Raw genomic sequence first — 17,612 nt, 5'->3', positions numbered from 1 at the left:
AAAAAAGACGACATTAGAGTGTATAAGGGTGAGGGGTAGAGAGCAGTGGGAGAGCGGGGGAGGGGGAGCAGAACTGGCGTGAAAGGAAGGGTGGTCTGTACAGCAGCCTGGACTGTGCACCAATCGTGGTGGAATCTGCCCAAAAACTGGATCAGAGCAGCAGCGCTTAGAGAGTAGATTGTCCATTGTCCATGCTCTTTGGTCTCTGCCGAACACAGCATCATGGAAGCTGCGTGTTGAGCAGCACCACACTCTGCGCCATGGAACACAGGTTTGTGTTCAAACATTTTTATACCTTTAGGGATATAGGAATTCGTTGGTAGCATAGCTCTCTATGCTGGATACTGGCACCTGCTCTAGGGATACCGTGGGCTGCACTTTCTTGCATCTGCCTTTTTCTTTTCAGTGCCTTGCGGATAGCTGACTTATATGTATTGTGCACTTTTATTAGATGGTCCTTGTTCGAAAGGCTGATCATGTATCATTAGCACAAAAACACTCTCTGATACCATATATATAAGGTCCTTATGTTGGTGCATTTGCAAGGCAGCCTCCATGTCAGCCCTAACCAGGGCCTATGCCAGCCTTATGTGCTGGCTTGGCTAGCCCATGTGGCTGCTGTAAACTACGAGAAGAAAGAGTAGTGTGTGCTGCCCATGTGGCAGCCTGCGTGCTGCCCACATGGCAGCATCTCTCAATTCTACTTGATCTGACTACCCCGTGTCCTCCTCATATTGGTGCTCAAAGGGGGGAGTCGACCTCTGCATTCCAACAATCCTCTTCTCTTATAGGAGGGGAGGGTAGGGGATGTGGTAGATACAAGCGGGTGTACAAAATGAAAGTCGAAGAAGATGGATCCAATTGACAAGTACAAAGCAAGATTTCTTGACAACGGGTGTTCCTAGGAAGAGCATTAGGTTTTAAAATATTTTTTATTATTTTAGCCAAAACAAGGATGATATTATTTAAGGGACTTTTGCACAACTTCCAATAGGAACTTGGATGAGGAGCTACATATGGAACAGCCACCTAGCTTTGTACAAAAGAGCAAAAAGTAAGTTGTTTGCTAGTGTCAGAAGGCATGTTGGGCTCAAGCAAGCACCTAGGTCGTGATACATCAACATAGATGCCTATTTTCAAACATTTGGCATGAAAAGGGCCAATTCAGCACATTGAACATATGGCAACCAATCATTTATAAGGGTTTTTTGTAGTCCACCATTGAAAAGATTGTGCTGTGTAGTGTGCTCTGATTTCCAGTTTTTATGAAGTACCTTAGTTTCTCCCAATTGCAAAATTTAGTACGGGAAGACTAAAGATGGACAAGGGAATCGTTTTGTAAGAATGTTAAAGCTTGATTGATTGATGGTTACCATGGTATAGGATTCAGTTTGTAGAGCATGCATTGACCACTTGTCTCATGGATGACATGCTTGTAAATCATTAATGACCTTTATTTATTTATTTATTTTTGCAAAAAAGAGACTTCTATTAAGTAAGAAAGAAACTCGCTAGAGCAAGCTCTGTGCGGAAATACAACATGCTAAGCATGTAATAAAAAACACCTCAGAGGAATGAGGTAGAAAGAAACCAAGGCTGAGGCTGAATTGCCAACTCAACCCTGTAGAAGTCTCAGCAAAGAAGGGAGAGTCTCTCCAATCTCTAAGAAAAGTAACTCTCTTGGAGGAGGCTGCTCGAGATGATCCCTACATGGTCGCCCAAATGGCCATCAGAGTGTGTACCGTATCTGTCCAAGTACTGGCCAAAATCTAAGAAGGGTGAACCTGAGAATCCCCCAAAGCCTCAGTGCATTTGGCTCCCCAAATGTGCCATGTTGCAATGCTAGCTAAGATCTCCCATGGAGAGTCGACCGAGGAATGAGCAGCCCTAAAGAGAGTGGCCGGAACATCCTCCAGAGAGCTCGACTCCACAAGGTGTCGTCAGACGTGAAGAGCCGAAGAGGAGTCAAGTCTCTACATTTTGTATCTAGGCAATTTTGGTACTCTATTTCATTTCATTTTGTATCTAGGATTTTTGTAGCCATTTTTGGCATCTTAGCGGTATTACGATGAGGCCACCTAGTTGGCGCATCGTTGATGATGTATTTTCCTTTCGGATGATTTTGTGTCCCATAGGCCATGTATGGCCTTCCGTGGACCTTTAATAAAATTTCTTTCTTTCTTTCAAAAAAGACCTGGGGCCCTGAAAGAGTAAGCCAAGCCACTAATCCCCAGGTCATATAGAAAGGTAGGCGAACAAAAGTGCTGAAAAGTCTTGCAATCCCCTTCCATATGATTCTCGCCTGTCTGCAATCCCAGAGGCAGTGTTGTATTGTCTCCAAAGCATAAAGGCAACGAGGGCAAGAAAGGTCAGCTCCGAACCTGGATCTCCATTGGTTCATTGCTATCCCACCATGAATAGAAAGCCAAAAGAAGAGAGTGATTTTTCTATTCCGATGGGATTTCTAGAGCCTCTGCTAAAAAAAATTTCTGCAAGTCAGCAGAAATCTGAAAGTTCTCCCAATGATGAGTTCTGGTAGGCCTCCAACCCCTACAACTGAGCTGGAATTTCCTGGCATCACTAACCGTGTAATGAAAGAAGGGGATGCCCTTCTCTCGGTGCCCTTGATCTATCCATTCCCATTCCCCAGGGTCCCACTACAAAAACTTAATTGGGACACCTCCATAGAGCCACAGCCTCCATGAGCCCAGGGCGATGAGAAGCGGGTCAGGATCCAAGTACCACTGTGAAAGAGAGCCATGCTCCATGAAGCCCACTATCCTAACTGGCTGAAACAGTACCTCCAACAAGATATCGTCTGTGGATCTGGATAGCATGCCCCCCGAAGAAACATCAAAGACTAAGGCAACCTCATGTGTGTCATGAAAAGCAATCACCTGTAAAGGAGCTCCCAGTCTGGAAAATGCCCCCATCCAGGTGGAGCAAGTAATAGGCATGTCATTTGTGTCCACCCAATCCAAGGGCAAGGCTGCATCAATCTGTCGGACTCTCCCTGCACTCCCTTTGAGATTAAGAACCATCTGGGCCTATTAGTCTGCAGGAGGGCTTTCCATGCTTCCACAGTAGATGTAGGGTCCATCTCCCATCTTGGCCACTGCATGTAAGGAGAAGCTCCAAGTGGTCTGCCATGCTCATCCAAAATCCTGTCATTCCACATGATAGGCTACCTTTCAATCTCTTCACGGGTGGATGGGGGAATCTTGCGAAGAGTACTCCTGAAGCTGGCCCATGCTTTCAGGATAGCAACCATAAGAGGGGAAGAGGGAGATCTGAGGTGGGCTGTGGTGAAAACCCATATGGTACTGTGTGTCCAATCCTCTCCTGAAGTGGGCGTGCGAGACTGTATGCCTCTGATAAAGAAATCCTTCCAAGGCTCTTGCCCTGACATAAGTCCTCTCACAATGACCTTGCAGAGTAAAGCTCTGCACTGTAGATCCGGGTCGATGATATTCAAACCCCCTTCTCTTGAAGAAAGAATCAAGGTCTCCCAAGCTACCCTGGCTGTAACATCAGATGTGCCATCTAGACCACTCTATAAAAAGTTTCATACAGGCCTCTTAAGCTGAGTGATACAATCCCTAGAGTGGCTGAAACCGGCCTCTAATCACTCAGAGGGCAGTGGAACTAAACCTTCAATCACTTCAGCACTTATTTACAGCTCACAAAGCATATATCACAACCATTAACCATTGCATGATCACCATTTGGCATTTACCCATTTGTTCACAAACAAAATCACTGAAAAAGGGATGGAGGCTAGAATGCCCATGCTCAACAAACATAGACAAGTGCACCCGATTGGCCCCAAACACCGTGGCGCCCCTTTCGGTATTTCTTTATATTTCACAGTGAAATGATTACAAGTTGCATCTAGGAGACCTTCCCTGCAACTGAGCACGCAGCCCCGATTCGCTGAGCCTTCGCAAGGCTTTCAAGAATAGAACACCATCACATAAGTGCACTTAACCCATAGGCTCAATCTCTTTTCCGAGTGCAATTCCATTGGCTGTCCAGATGCAATCACACTGCACCCCAGCTGCACTCTCTTTGAGTGGTTTCCAGATGGCATTCACAAAGCTTTTCAAAGCTCCAAAATAAAATCAGGAAAGTACCCAACCAAAGAATGACTCATGTAGCACTGCCCGAGCACCTGTGAACCAAGAAAGAGGCGGCACACGAGGCCAACCAATAGCTTATGGCAAAAAGAAATTGCAGCAGCAAAATCACAACTCACCAAGCCTTGAAAACTCGAACCAAGTCCTGAATTGCCAAGAGGACGTAGTAGCCAATGCCTAATTGCATTTTCAGCCAAAGAGGAGCGCAAAGGCATGAAGAAAGAGCATTTACAAGAGCCGACCAGCAAGAATTCCACTGAAAAATGCGAAAAGAAGCACTTCTATCGCGAAGAAATAGGAGTTCTTGGGCTCAAAAGAAGCGTGCTTCAGAGAGGAATGCATTGAGAAGGTTTTGGAGAAGTTTCATCGTCGGAAAGTCCTCCAAAACTGAGAAAAACCAGTCAACCAGCGCGTAGGACCACTCGAAATTCAACAAAAAGCTGTAGCTTTGCAAGAGGAGAGGCCCAGGAGGTGGTAGAAGCAAAAAGGTCCAGAAAAAGCCACGTTTGCAAATTCTACCAGGAAAAGAAGTGCTCAACTCTGCCCGTTCTACACGGAGGGAAAAGCATATCACTACGAAGGGGAGGCAGAGGGGAAGCCATCGGGCCAAATGGAAGTTGAGGAATCCAAACGGGTGAGGAGTTATGAAGGAAAACGGAATTCAGCTGAAGGAGGCTGAAAAACCAGTCTAAAATCTCAACAAAGGGAGAAGATGAGAGAGAAAACCACACATGTGAAGTTTAGAAGACCCAAGAAGGTCCAGGAATGGCAAAGGAGCATGTAGAAGGCACTAGAGCCACCTGGAACTCTAGGGGGGCCACTGAAGGTACATGGCCCTCTAGGGGGCCCATTAAAAATGCCACATCATCATTTTCCAACAACCACTCTTTTAATTCCTTGGAATGTCTTTGGGCCTAGGGATTAATTACGCTTATGTGCTAGGCAGCATGCCGCGTTTAATTACACATTATTAAGCCCATGCTTGGACTTTTAAAACCAAAGTTGTCATGGTCTTATAGTACATTAAAGTACTTAGAATTTCATGCCCCCGTTGCATACCCCTCTCTTGAAACAGCAAACCACAGTTTGCTGCCCCAAAACACAGGAGTGAGCATGAAATATAGCATAAAAGAGTATATAAGAAAGCCATAGCTATAGTATACAGAGACAATGAAAATATGGCTAGGAGAGGCATGCATCCATCCATATACACTGCTCAAAATCTATGTGATCCTCGGCGATCAATAGTCAAGATGCATCAATACGATGAAGTCTCACAGCAGAAATACTGTCAGCTCAATATCTCGGATGAAACATACAGTGTCATCAAGCGACCTCATGAAATCACGGTGAGCCCATCTGTACTGCCTCTCGAACACTAAGTAATGCTCCAGACACTCGCTTTGCTGAACTACCTGTAGGAGCCAGTCGGCTCTAATTGGAAAGCATCAAGGTAAAGCTGCAATATCCCAGGTGAATTTGCCAGTTCACCTTCCTCCATCCATTTCGCATCAAGTGATGGGTAATTTTGAAAATTTACCAAGTAGCAACGGATAACTTTACCCTTGAGCTTTCTATCTCTGTGTGCCAGAATTTGCTCTGGGACCAGAAGTTCATCCTGTTCTTCCACTTTGGGTTGCACCTCATCAGGTAAATCCTCGGGAATGTCTCCATGATATTGCTTTAATAAGCTCACATGAAAGGCATTATGTATCTTCCAATGCAGAGGCAACTTCAGCCTGTAAGCTACCTCGTTTATCTTTTTAGAAACCTAGAAAGGACCATAGTAACACATGTTCAGCTTTGTGTACAACCTTTCCTTGTCTTTCTTATTTTTCAGCCTTGCCTTCTGAAAACGCAGCAAAACTCGATCACCTTCTGTGCAGGGGGACTCCCGTGCAGCCTCAGCTAGGAGGGTTTCTTTCTTCAGGGAATGGAAGGATTCTCCATTCTTCTCTGAATCTACTACAGGGTTGAGATGGCACTTTCAGCCTCAGCCTTGGTTTCTTTCCACCTCACTCTGAGGGGGTTTTTTATTATCCTCATGATTTCATGATGTATTCCGCTTTGAGCTTGCTCTCGCGGGTTTTTGTTCTTGCTTAATAGAAGTCTTTTTCATGGAAAAAAAAAAAACGCAGCAAAACCCAATCACCTTCTGTGAATACCAATTCCCTGCGGTGCTTATCTGTTGCTCTTTTCTGCTTGTCCTGACTTCTTTGCAAGGCATATTTGATCTTCTTGTAAGCCACAAAACGATCAGCTTCGAAGATTTTCTCTTTTGTATGTAAAATGGGAGGTATCTTCCTAGCACCTTCCACTTTTTCAAAAGGTGCTTTACCTGTGGATGTGTGCACCATATTATTGTAAGCATATTCCAGAAAAGGCAAAAAATGCTCCCATTTGCTTTTGTGGTCTAAGACATAGCATTTAAACATATCCAAGATGGTAGAGTTTTCCTGCTCCGATTGTCCATCAGACTGAGGGTGAAAAGATGATGAAAAATTCAGCGTAGTGCCCATATTTTCAAACAGCCCTCTCCAAAAGAGGCTGGTCAACCTCGGATCTCTATCACTGATTATGGATTCATGCATCCCATGATACTTGAAGACATGCTGCAGAAACAATTTGGCCATTTGATCTGCTGTAATTTTCTTTCTTACTGGCACAAAGTGGGCTTGTTTGCTAAACTTGCAAATTATTGTCTACAATCCATCATGTCCAGTGGAGTACGTGGAAGATCAAACACAAAATCCATAGCTATGCTTTGCCATGGTCTATCCGGAATCGGCCAAGGGTGTAACAACCTAGGTGCCTTCTACCTGTCAAACTTTACTTTCTGACAAACCATGCATGTTCTCACATATTCTTCCACATCTTTCCCCAAAGATGGCCAATAAAAGTATTGCTCCACTGCTGTAATTGTTGCTGTAATTCCCCTATGTCTTGCATATGGAGGAGCTTGACTTTCCATTATGACTTTCTGTCGCATTTGATCAGTGACGTAGAGTCGTCCATGCATCAAAATGAAACCCTCTTTCAACATATAGTGATCATGCCTTTGACCATCAGAAAGCTGATGATAAATAGTTGAAAAATCAGCATCATTAACATATTGATCTTTCATCACATCTAACACATTGTTGTAAGCAATGCTTACTACTGAAACACTGGGTTTCTTGGAGACTGCTTCAGGCTGTGGTTTCCTGGAAAGTGCATCAGCCACGACATTTTTGTTACCCGGCACATGTACAATTTGAAAATGAAACATTGAGAGGAAGTTAGCCCATCTCATGTGCTTTTCAGATAATTTTCTCTGCGTGAGAAAATATCTAAGTGACTGATGATCTGTCTGCACATAAAAATCAGCTCCAAGAAGGTAATGTTTCCATGTGGTCAAAACATGTATCACTGCTAACATTTCCTTCTCGTATGTCTGCAAGTACAATTCAGCATCTTTGAGAACTCTACTCTCATATGCAACCACTCTACCATCCTGCATCAAAGTGCCTCCTATGCTGTTCCCACATGCATCACAAGTTACTGCAAAGGGTTTTGCAAGATCTGGCAAGATAATAACGGGTTCAGAACACAACTTTTGCTTCAGGTCTTCAAAAGCTGCATTTTCATTTGGTCCCTACCGAAACGGTACAGCTTTCTTTTGTAAAGCATGCAAGGGAGAAGCAATTTCTGCAAAGTACTTTATAAACCTCCGATAGGATGAACACAACCCAAGAAAGCTTCTGACTTCATGCAGATTTTTCAAAATTGGCCAACTCCTTATGGCCTCAACTTTTGCAGGATCCATCTTGACTCCATCCTTTGACACTATATGACCGAGAAAATGAATCTCATGCATAAAGAACTCACTTTTCTTGGTGTTTATTAATAGCTTGTGTCTTTTCAACTCTTGAAACACAATAGTGAGGTGTTTCCTGTGCTCCTGCTCATTTTTAGAGAACACAATGATGTCATCGAAGAAAGTGCCCACAAACTTTCTGTGTGCTCTAAAAATTCTGTCCATCATTCTATTGAAAGTGGAAGCTGCATTAGTCAAACCAAAAGGCATCACAAGGAACTCATATAAGCCAAATGAATTGCGGAAGGCAGTCTTGTAGACATCTTCAGGCTGTATCCTTATCTGATGGTATCCACTTTTAAGGTCAATACGACTGAACATCGAGGAACCTTCCAACCAATCCACTATATCATCAATGCATGGAATTGAAAAACGGGTCTTAATTGTGACTTTATTCAAAGCCCTATAATCAATACACATTCTCCAACTGCCATCCTCCTTTTGCACAAGCAACACAGGGGAACAATAAGGAGAATTACTTGGCTGTATTAATTCCTTTTTCAAGAGTTCCTTCACTTGTGACATTATCTCTTCCTGTTGTGCCTTACTGACACGATAGGGAGGTATATTAGGCGGTGAGCTTCCTGGAATTATATCAATTTGATGATCCTCGGGCCTCTTGGGAGGTAATTCTTGAGGAAGTGCATCTGAGAAACAATCCTGAAAATCTGAAATAAAAGCAGCCCTTTCTCTATCTAAAGCAGAAAGAGTAGAGCCTTCCTGAATTGGTTGGCTGTCCTCTTTGACAAAAATCAAGTACGCTGAAATATGACGCTTTATTACATTGGAAATACAAGAAGCTGAAACTACAGGGATGGACTCCCCTTTCAACTTTACATCAAGTACATGATTTTTGCCTCTATGAGTTAAAGGAATCTCTTGTTTCTCATCTGCACATCAGCCCCCACCCTGTACATTCAAGGCATCCCAAGCAAAGCATCACACTCTGGCAAAGGCATAATGTAGAAGTCCTCTGCATCCTGATATCCCTGGATATGCATCCTCAACTTGCCAATGATAGGAGTGACAGGTGTGTTGAGTTTAGGAATGGCCATATCACACATGCCGGATGGCCCCATTTCCTCAGGCTTAAGCCTTCCAGCCATATCAGGAGTAATGAAATTTGCCTTTGACTCAGAATCAAAGAAAAACAAACAATTCTGATTTCTGATTTTTCCCCATGCTCTGCACATCTCAGTCTTTTTCGTTTCCTCTTCATCATGTGCATGTGGCAAACTCCTAATCACATCTGGAAGAAGTTCTGCGGAAGGTTTAGGCCTTTTGCCCTTCCGATCAGCCTGTTTATCACCATTCTTATCATCATCTGACCTGTCTCTTTTCTTGGATGGGCAATCATAAGAGCGGTGTCCCTCTCCTTTGCATATAAAACATTTGTTTTGCTCCATGAGTGACTTTCTCTCTTCATCAGATAACTTGGTACGGGGCTGTTTATTAGGCTGTCCACGCCTTTGACCAGCTTTGAATTGGGCTTTTCCTCCCTTTTGAAACGGTCGTTTGCCATAATTTTTATTTTCAGATTTGATGTCCTTATCCTGGTGTTTGGCAGCCCGTTTGTTGTCTTCTTTCTTGCTGTCCATAAAGCCCAAATTCTTCTCCTGCATCCATGCATATGTTGTCCTTGCATTCTCAATTAATTAAGTCATAGAACCCACCTTGGTTTTGATGCAATAATCACGTAGCTCACTAGGCAATCCACAACAATACCTCTCCATTTGCTCTTTCAAAGAAACATGCCTGTAAGAGCTCAATGGCAGCAAAACATCCCAAAACCTCTGGGTGTAATCATCAAGATTCTTGCAAAGTTTGTATGACTAGTCATGCCAGTGTGAAAGTACTTCAACTTCAAAAGTTGGAGTAAGCCAAGTAGAAGAGAACACTTGCTTAAATTCCAGCCAAGTAGCAGGTGCATCTCCATGAAGCATAAGGTTGGTGTACCACTTAAGTGCATTGCCTTTCAAAAATGTGGCGATCTTCCTCATCTTGGATGCTTCTGTAAACAAACCCCCAAGAAATGCAGCATCAAACTGTTGAAGGAATGTGAGGGCTTTGTACCTGTCCTGTACTCCATTATATGTATCAAACTTGACACGAGAACCACCATCCTTAAATTCTTTATATACATTTGATATTGGCTGTCCCAAAGATGGCTGTATATTTGCAGCATTCCCTTCACTAGGGAGAGCCATGCTTGGCTGAACATTAGGCATGGGAGCATATGTTGTGGCTTGCATGCCTGGCTGCATTCCCACATTGTCATACATGGCTTGCTTTCTATGCCCAATTGGAGGTGAAATCAACATAGCATCAAAGATAGACTCTGTACCAAATTTTTCAGGTTGCTGCCTCAAATATGGCTGAGGTGGTTGAGCCACATTTATGGACTACACATTATTATTTTGAGGAGTAGAAGTACCCAAACCAAGGCCTTGTGCTGGCTGCTCATACTGTTGCACTGGCTGTACTTTTTGTACCTCTTTCTCAAGTGTTCTTTTGGGTGATTCCTCTCTCTTGGAAGTCACTTTCTGAGTCATTTTTGATGGCTGTCCCTCATGGGAAACTGATGCATGAGTGTGCGGTCCGCCATGAGAAGCTGATGCATGTGTGTACTCACTCTTTCCGTGCTTGTGCTTTCTTGATTTCTTCTTCTTCTTGGCATTTGTTTGCACAATCTGAGCCAAATTTTGAGCCAGCTGAGTCAAAGCAGTCACTGCACTTGCAAGCTGTGCATTCAACATAGTAGCATCATCAGACTCACTGCTAGAACTAGTATCACCGTTGAGCTCAGTTGTAGCTTCATGTGTGGCTTGCTCAAAAGGCATTTGTTGTGCTCCCTGCAGCTGTACACTAGCTGGATCATTAAGGCTTTCCTGCCTTCTCCTTTGAGGAGTTGTGGAACTCTCTTGCTCATGGGTACTCACCATGTTTATGGTTGTAATATTCAGCTGTCAAAAAGTGCAGCAAAGATATCCTTCCACCAAACTACCGAGGCCCACCTCTTGAGAAAGAGTGTGTGGTATCCCGGCAATGGAACCAATGAAACCGGCCTCTAATCACTCAGAGGGCAGTGGAACTAAACCTTTAATCACTTCAGTACTTATTTACAGCTCACAAAGCATATATCACAACCATTAACCATTGTATGATCACCATTTGGCATTTACCCATTTGTTCACAAATAAAACCATTGAAAAAGGGATGGAGGCTAGAATGCCCTTGCTCAACAAACATAGACAAGTGCACCCGATTGGCCCCAAACACCGTGGTGCCCCTTTCGGTATTTCTTTATATTTCACAGTGAAATGATTACAAGTTGCATCTAGGAGGCCTTCCCTGCAACTGAGCACACAGCCCCAATTCATTGAGCCTTCGCAAGGCTTTCAAGCATAGAACACCATCACATAAGTGCACTTAACCCATAGGCTCAATCCAAAGGCATTCTCTTTTCCGAGTGCAATTCCATTGGCTGTCTAGATGCAATCACACCGCACCCCAGCTGCACTCTCTTTGAGTGGTTTCCAGATGGCATTCACAAAGCTTTTCAAAGCTCCAAAATAAAATCAGCAAAGTACCCAACCAAAGAATGACTCATGTAGCACTGCCTGGGCACCTGTGAACCAAGAAAGAGGCGACACACAAGGCCAACCAATAGCTTATGGCAAAAAGAAATTGCAATAGCAAAATCGCAACTCACCAAGCCCTGAAAACTCGAACCAAGTCCTCGATCGCCAAGAGGACGTAGTAGCCAATGCCTAATTGCATTCTCAGCCAAAGAGGAGTGCAAAGGCATAAAGAAAGAGCATTTACAAGAGCTGACCAGCAAGAATTCCACTGAAAAATGCGAAAAGAAGCACTTCTGTCGCGAAGAAATGGGAGTTCTTGGGCTCAAAAGAAGCATGCTTCAGAGAGGAATGCATTGAGAAGGTTTTGGAGAAGTTTCATCGCCGGAAACTCCTCCAAACCTGAGAAAAACCAGTCAACCAGCGCATGGGACCACTCGAAATTCAACAGAAAGCTGTAGCTTTGCAAGAGGAGAGGCCCAGGAGGCGGTAGAAGCAAAAAGGTCCAAAAAAAGCCACTTTTGCAAATTCGACCAGCGAAAGAAGTGCTCAGCTGTGCCCGTTCTACCAAACGCACGGAGGGAAAAGCATATCACTATGAAGGGGAGGCAGAGGGGAAGCCATCGGGCCAAACGGAAGTCGAGGAATCCAAACGGGTGAGGAGTTATGAAGAAAAACGGAATTCAGCTGAAGGAGGCTGAAAAACCAGTCCAAAATCTCATTAGAGGGTGAAGATGAGAGAGAAAACCACACATGTGAAGTTTAGAAGGCCCAGGAAGGTCCAGGAATGGCAAAGGAGCATGTAGAAGGCACTAGAGCCACCTGGAACTCTAGGGGGGCCACTCAAGGTACATGGCCCTCTAGGGGGACCCATTAAAAATGCCACATCATCATTTACCAACAACCACTCTTTTAATTCCTTGGAATGCCTTTGGGCCTAGGGATTAATTACACTTATGTGCTAGGCACCATGCCGCGTTTGATTACACATTATTAAGCCCATGCTTGGACTTTTAAAACCAAAGTTGTCACGGTCTTGTAGTACATTAAAGTACTTAGATTTTCACGCCCCTGTGACCGTGGCACCAACAAGAGCATACAAACCATGTTGTGGCTAGAAGAACCTGGTTAAGCACCACCACTCTGGAAGCCAAGTCAAGTTTGGTTGAGCTCCAAAAAAGGAGCTTTCTTCTAATGCTCTCCAACACTGGAGCAAACTGTTGTGAAGCAGAGATGCCCACCCCAACCTGGCAGCCCAAATATCTGACAGAGACGCCCCTTTGTACCCAAGTGAAGCCAAAATCATTACCCCAATCCGGGGTGTCATCATCGCAAATCCAAAAACCATTGGATTTATTCCAATTAATGTGTGCACCTGCAGCTGTGCAAAATAAATCCAAGGCTGTCCGGAAGGAAGTGAGCGTCCTGGGGGAGGCATCTAAAAAAACAGCTGTGTCATCTGCCAACTCACTATCCAGGAGCTCTTCTTCCCAGCGGATAGGAAGCCTCAACCTATAAATATCAACTTGAGATCTAATGTAGATACTCATAGCTTCCGCCACAAAAAGAAAAAGAAAAGGGGCAAGAGGACATCCTTGGCGGACTGATCTGGAAATCTGAAACCTGTCCCCTCTTACCCCCCCAATGAGCACTTGGCTATGGGCTGATTTATAGAGAGAGGATACTCCTCTAATCCATGCATCTGAAAAACCAAAGCGAGATAGAGTACCCTGTAAAAAATCCCAGTCTACTCTGTCGTAAGCTTTCGCAAAGTCCAAGAGTAGAATGGCCAATCTTTCGCGGCTCTGCATGGCCCATTTTGAGGCCTCCCAAAATGAGAAAATATTATAAAAAATACTTATGCCATGCACAAACCGTGTCTGCGTGTCATGAATCAAATCTGGAAGAAAAACCTGTAGCCGCAGACTGATGGCTTTCGCCAGAATCTTGTAAAAGGTGCCTAATAGAGTGATGGGTCTCCATTGAGACACAAGATACCTATTATTCCCCTTTGGGATGAGATGAATGAGACCATCTGTAAGTGAGTCCGGCATCTCACCAGAGTCCCACACGCCCTGCAGGGCTGATATAATGTGATCACCAATCTCTTCCCAAAAAGTAATAAAAAAGGAAGGGGTTTGTCCATCCGAACCGGCACTTGCCCTTGTGAAGGGCAAGTAATGCAGTCTTGAATTTTGCATTGGTGAAAGGTGAATCCAAAGAAACATACATCTCATCCTTCACCAATACAGATACACTGTCAAATAATCTCTCTGGCATCATCTATAGCCTGTGTGCCCGGATCTGCAATAAGAAGGGACGCAAAAAAATCTGAAGCTACACGCATGACAACATCAGGATCTAACTGTAACACCCCGTCTGAGTCAACAAGCTGCGAGACACTATCTCTACTATGTCTGGGTCCATGAGTAGAGAAAAAGTGTTTGTTGACCCTACCACCCATCTGAATCCAAAAGGATTCCCGAGCATGAAAGGCATATTCTGCTCTCTGATCCAACAATGTCTGTATATGAGCCCTTGCTGCAACAAGGCGCTCTTGAATCCAACCATCTGTGGGCCTCTTATGCTCTTTCCTCTAAAGGGACGCTAACTGCTGGCATATACCAATCTCACGTCTGAGAATCTCATGTCTCCTGGAATCAGCGACTGTATGATAATAGTCACTAATTCCGGATAAGGCTACAGCTACCTGAGATGGGCGTACAGTCACTCCTGTACTCTTGGTCGAACAGGAGAATACACATGCCCATCCATGCACGTATTGACAGATTTTATGTAGACGATTGGACACTTGACAAAGGAGGATATGTATGCATTTCCACTGGGGTTTCCACCTCAGATCATTTTCCAGTGGTGTTGCAGATTCTTGAACCTCATCGGAGAGGACAGATTCCTGACACTGGCAGAGCGTCCTCTCCGATGAGGTTCAAGAATGTGCAACACCACTGGAAAATGATCTGAGGTGGAAACCCCAGTGGAAATGCATACATATCCTCCTTTGTCAAGTGTCCAATCGTCTACATAAAATCTGTCAATACGTGCATGGATGGGCATGTGTATTCTCCTGTTCGACCAAGAGTACAGGAGTGACTGTGGCATAACATGAAAGGCATCATCCAACCAAGTGTCCTTGCCACTGTACTGAAAGAGAAAGGCATCCCAGGCTGCCCTCTCCAAAGAATGAATTCCACCCTATCTGCCTCCCTTTTTGTTTGAAGGCAACTCAACCATGTTGAAGTCGCCACCAATGATCCAAGAATCTGCAATGGGGGCCCAAGAGACTAACTCCTTCCAAAAGGAGATCCGCTCCTCTCTATTGTTGGGAGCATAAAGATTGAGAAGACCAATCTTACGCTCTCCAATCAAAATAATGATCCATTGAGCTCTAGAGGGGGAGATAATACCATGACCAGCAACCAAGGGGAGAATAGAAGGAGAAACCGAAATGCAAGTACCTTCCCTTGTGCCCATAGCAGGCGACCAGAAGGTATGTCTTGAAAGCAGTTTGCCAGACTTAGAGCAATCATTGGCATCCAACTTGTGTTCCTGGATAAAAAGGATATCAATAGCACCTCCAGTGACACCTAGATGAAGCTGATTCCGGATCAGCTGCCTACGGCGACGGTGTGGAACTCCGCCTAGGCCCTGTATGTTTTAGCTGACTATACTCATCGACAGCAGGATGCTGGATGGAAAGGCTTCCCCGACCTAGTAGAGGAGACCAGCTTCCCCTGGGCCGAAACACTTCTGCTGAGGGCAGGAAGTTCAACAGGTGAAAGAATCCCCACACCTGCTGAAGGGGAGGCCCTATCAATTGGAATCCCAATGACCGGGACCCCTAAGGTGGAGGGCACAAACTCCTCCTCATTTATGAAAGTAGCTGAATCTGCTAGTGCCGAAAAAGAGTTCCTGATAAACAAGTTTGGCTGAGGAGTGCGAAGAAGACGTGCACTCGTGGAAGATGGAGGAGAAGGACCTACCAGGCCTCTATGAGCAGAACTGGAGCTGGGGGCTGAGGAGGCCTGTGGATGGGCTGAAGAGGAATCTGGAGTCCTCATCTGTGCCTGCACTTTCTCTGTTGTCCTGACTGTGGCAGGAACAGTCTACGGGGAAGAAGTACCTGTAGCCCCCTCGTGGTCAGAAACCAAGGTGACTGGGGCTGGTGCATATGAAGGCCCCTCCTGATGTTGAGCTGTAGTGTCTGGCGCTGCAGCAACATCCACCTCTGGAGTCTGGAAGGCGTCTATCTGAACAGGATCAAAGGTCTCCTCCTGAGGTAAGGGAGCCGCTCTGATAGCTCTCCATCGTGGTATTGGGTGTGCTGCGGGCATTGGGCGTCTTGCTACCCCTGGTGGTCCTAGGGTGCGCGAAGGAGGGCGCCCTATTCCTCCTAGTGGTCTTGGATTGCGTAGTACAGGGTGCTGGGGAGGTGCAGTCGGGGTAGTACGTGAAGGAGCCGCACCAGAAGACCTCTTCAGTCTTTTTCTCTTCCTTGGGCAGTCTCTAGCAAAGTGCCCAAGGGTCCTGCAAATCTTGCACTAGTCCTGTCTACTTGAAATCTTGACTCTCTGTCGAAAGAGAGAGCCATCTGGACGCTGAAGCATGATGTGGTCATCTGAGATGTTAGGGTCAAAGACAATGACCCTAACATGAGGCACCCCGTTTGCACTGACTGCCTCTGCTGAGGAAGAAGGCATGCCAGGAAGGAAGGGGATCTCAGTGACCACTCCGAATGTGGCTGCAATAGTGGCAAGCAGTCGATGGTAGACCTGAGAAAGACCAGGAAATCTAATGAACACTGATGTGACCTACCTGTCCTCCTCAACCGGATCGAAGCCCAAGGTGTAGGGTAAAAGAAAGATGCTCCTCGAACCCAAAGCCAGGGGATTAGCTTTGAGAACAAGGGCTGTGGACTCGTGGGAGTCAAAAACCACTTGGAAGAATCCACATCCTAGAAGTTGAATATCCCTGAGGTGTGGGGCGAGATCTCGTGGTAATGCCGCCAGCATCCAGTCTCTAGCCTGTGATTTGGAAGGGTGTGACCCAAAGATGTGGGCGAAAAGTGATGTGGAGCCCTCTAATTCCACAGCTTTCTTGAGCTGCTTCAACTCGTCTTCTGAAAAAATGACTGTTCTCGCGGCCAGTGGAAGTGGATGGAGATTGGCTGAATGCGGATCCATTCGCCAATTGATGTGAAAAGGCCGATTCCCACACTGAAAAAAGCTCTGTCCGTGAAACTATTGCCCAGGACGCCCTGGAACACAGGCGCAGGAAGGAGAAAGAGAGGGTAGGAGAGAGGGGAAGGGAAGGAGAGGAAAGACTGAGGGGGGGAGACGGGGGTTGGCTGAAGGGGGAGGCGTAGGGGAGCTGAGCTAGAAAGGAAGGGGGCGGGGAGGGAGAGGGTGTCGGGGATTTTCTTTTTCCCTGTTTTTTTTTTTTTTTTTTGGGTAAGGGGGGGTTAGGAAGGAGGGAGGGGGCTGGCAGGGAGGGAAAGGGAGGGCGGGGGAGAGGAATGAGGGGGGGAGGGGGGGGGGGGAGAGGAAAGGATGGCGGGTTAGGAGGGGGGGGGAGAGCAGCGGGGGGGGGAGAGGGATGGCGGGGGAGGAGAAGTGGGCGGGGAGGGAGGGGCGGGGTTGAAGGAGGGGGGCGGGGGGGCTGTCGGGTGGGGGAGAGGGAGGGTGGGGAGGGAGAGGTAAGGGGCAGCGGGGGGGGGGGGGGGAGAGGGAGGGTGAGGGAGGAGGAAGGAAAGAGGGAGGGTGAGGGAGGAGGGAGAGGGGGCTGGCGAGAGGGGAGGGAGAGGGGGGAGAGGGGGGGCAGCGAGGGTGAGGGAGAGGGAGAGGGGGCTGGCTGAGAGAGGGAGAGGGGGAGGGCAGTAGCTCACGGGGAGAGGAGCAGCTGAGACCTACAGTTTTTATCCACCAATGACCTTTATTTACAAAGTAGTAAGCTGTGTTTTCTCTTTAAAAGAAAGAGGGGGGACATGGCCATCTTTTGGATGTGGGAGAGCCTACCTCAAACTAT

General features: G+C 45.9%; 1 protein-coding gene across 1 annotated transcript in view; it reads left to right on the top strand.

Moving 5' to 3' along the window:
* LOC147881746 (uncharacterized) overlaps nt 1-17,612 on the top strand; it is a 246,312-nt gene that overhangs the window by 47,647 nt on the left and 181,053 nt on the right. The window lies entirely within an intron of this gene.

Source organism: Dipteris shenzhenensis, chromosome 30 (genome assembly GCF_047967505.1).
Source record: "Dipteris shenzhenensis isolate YYH24624 ecotype China chromosome 30, Dip_SZ_1.0, whole genome shotgun sequence".
Lineage (NCBI taxonomy): Eukaryota > Viridiplantae > Streptophyta > Polypodiopsida > Gleicheniales > Dipteridaceae > Dipteris > Dipteris shenzhenensis.
Note: the sequence above shows the minus strand (reverse complement) of the source record. Positions and strands in the feature narration are given on the sequence as shown.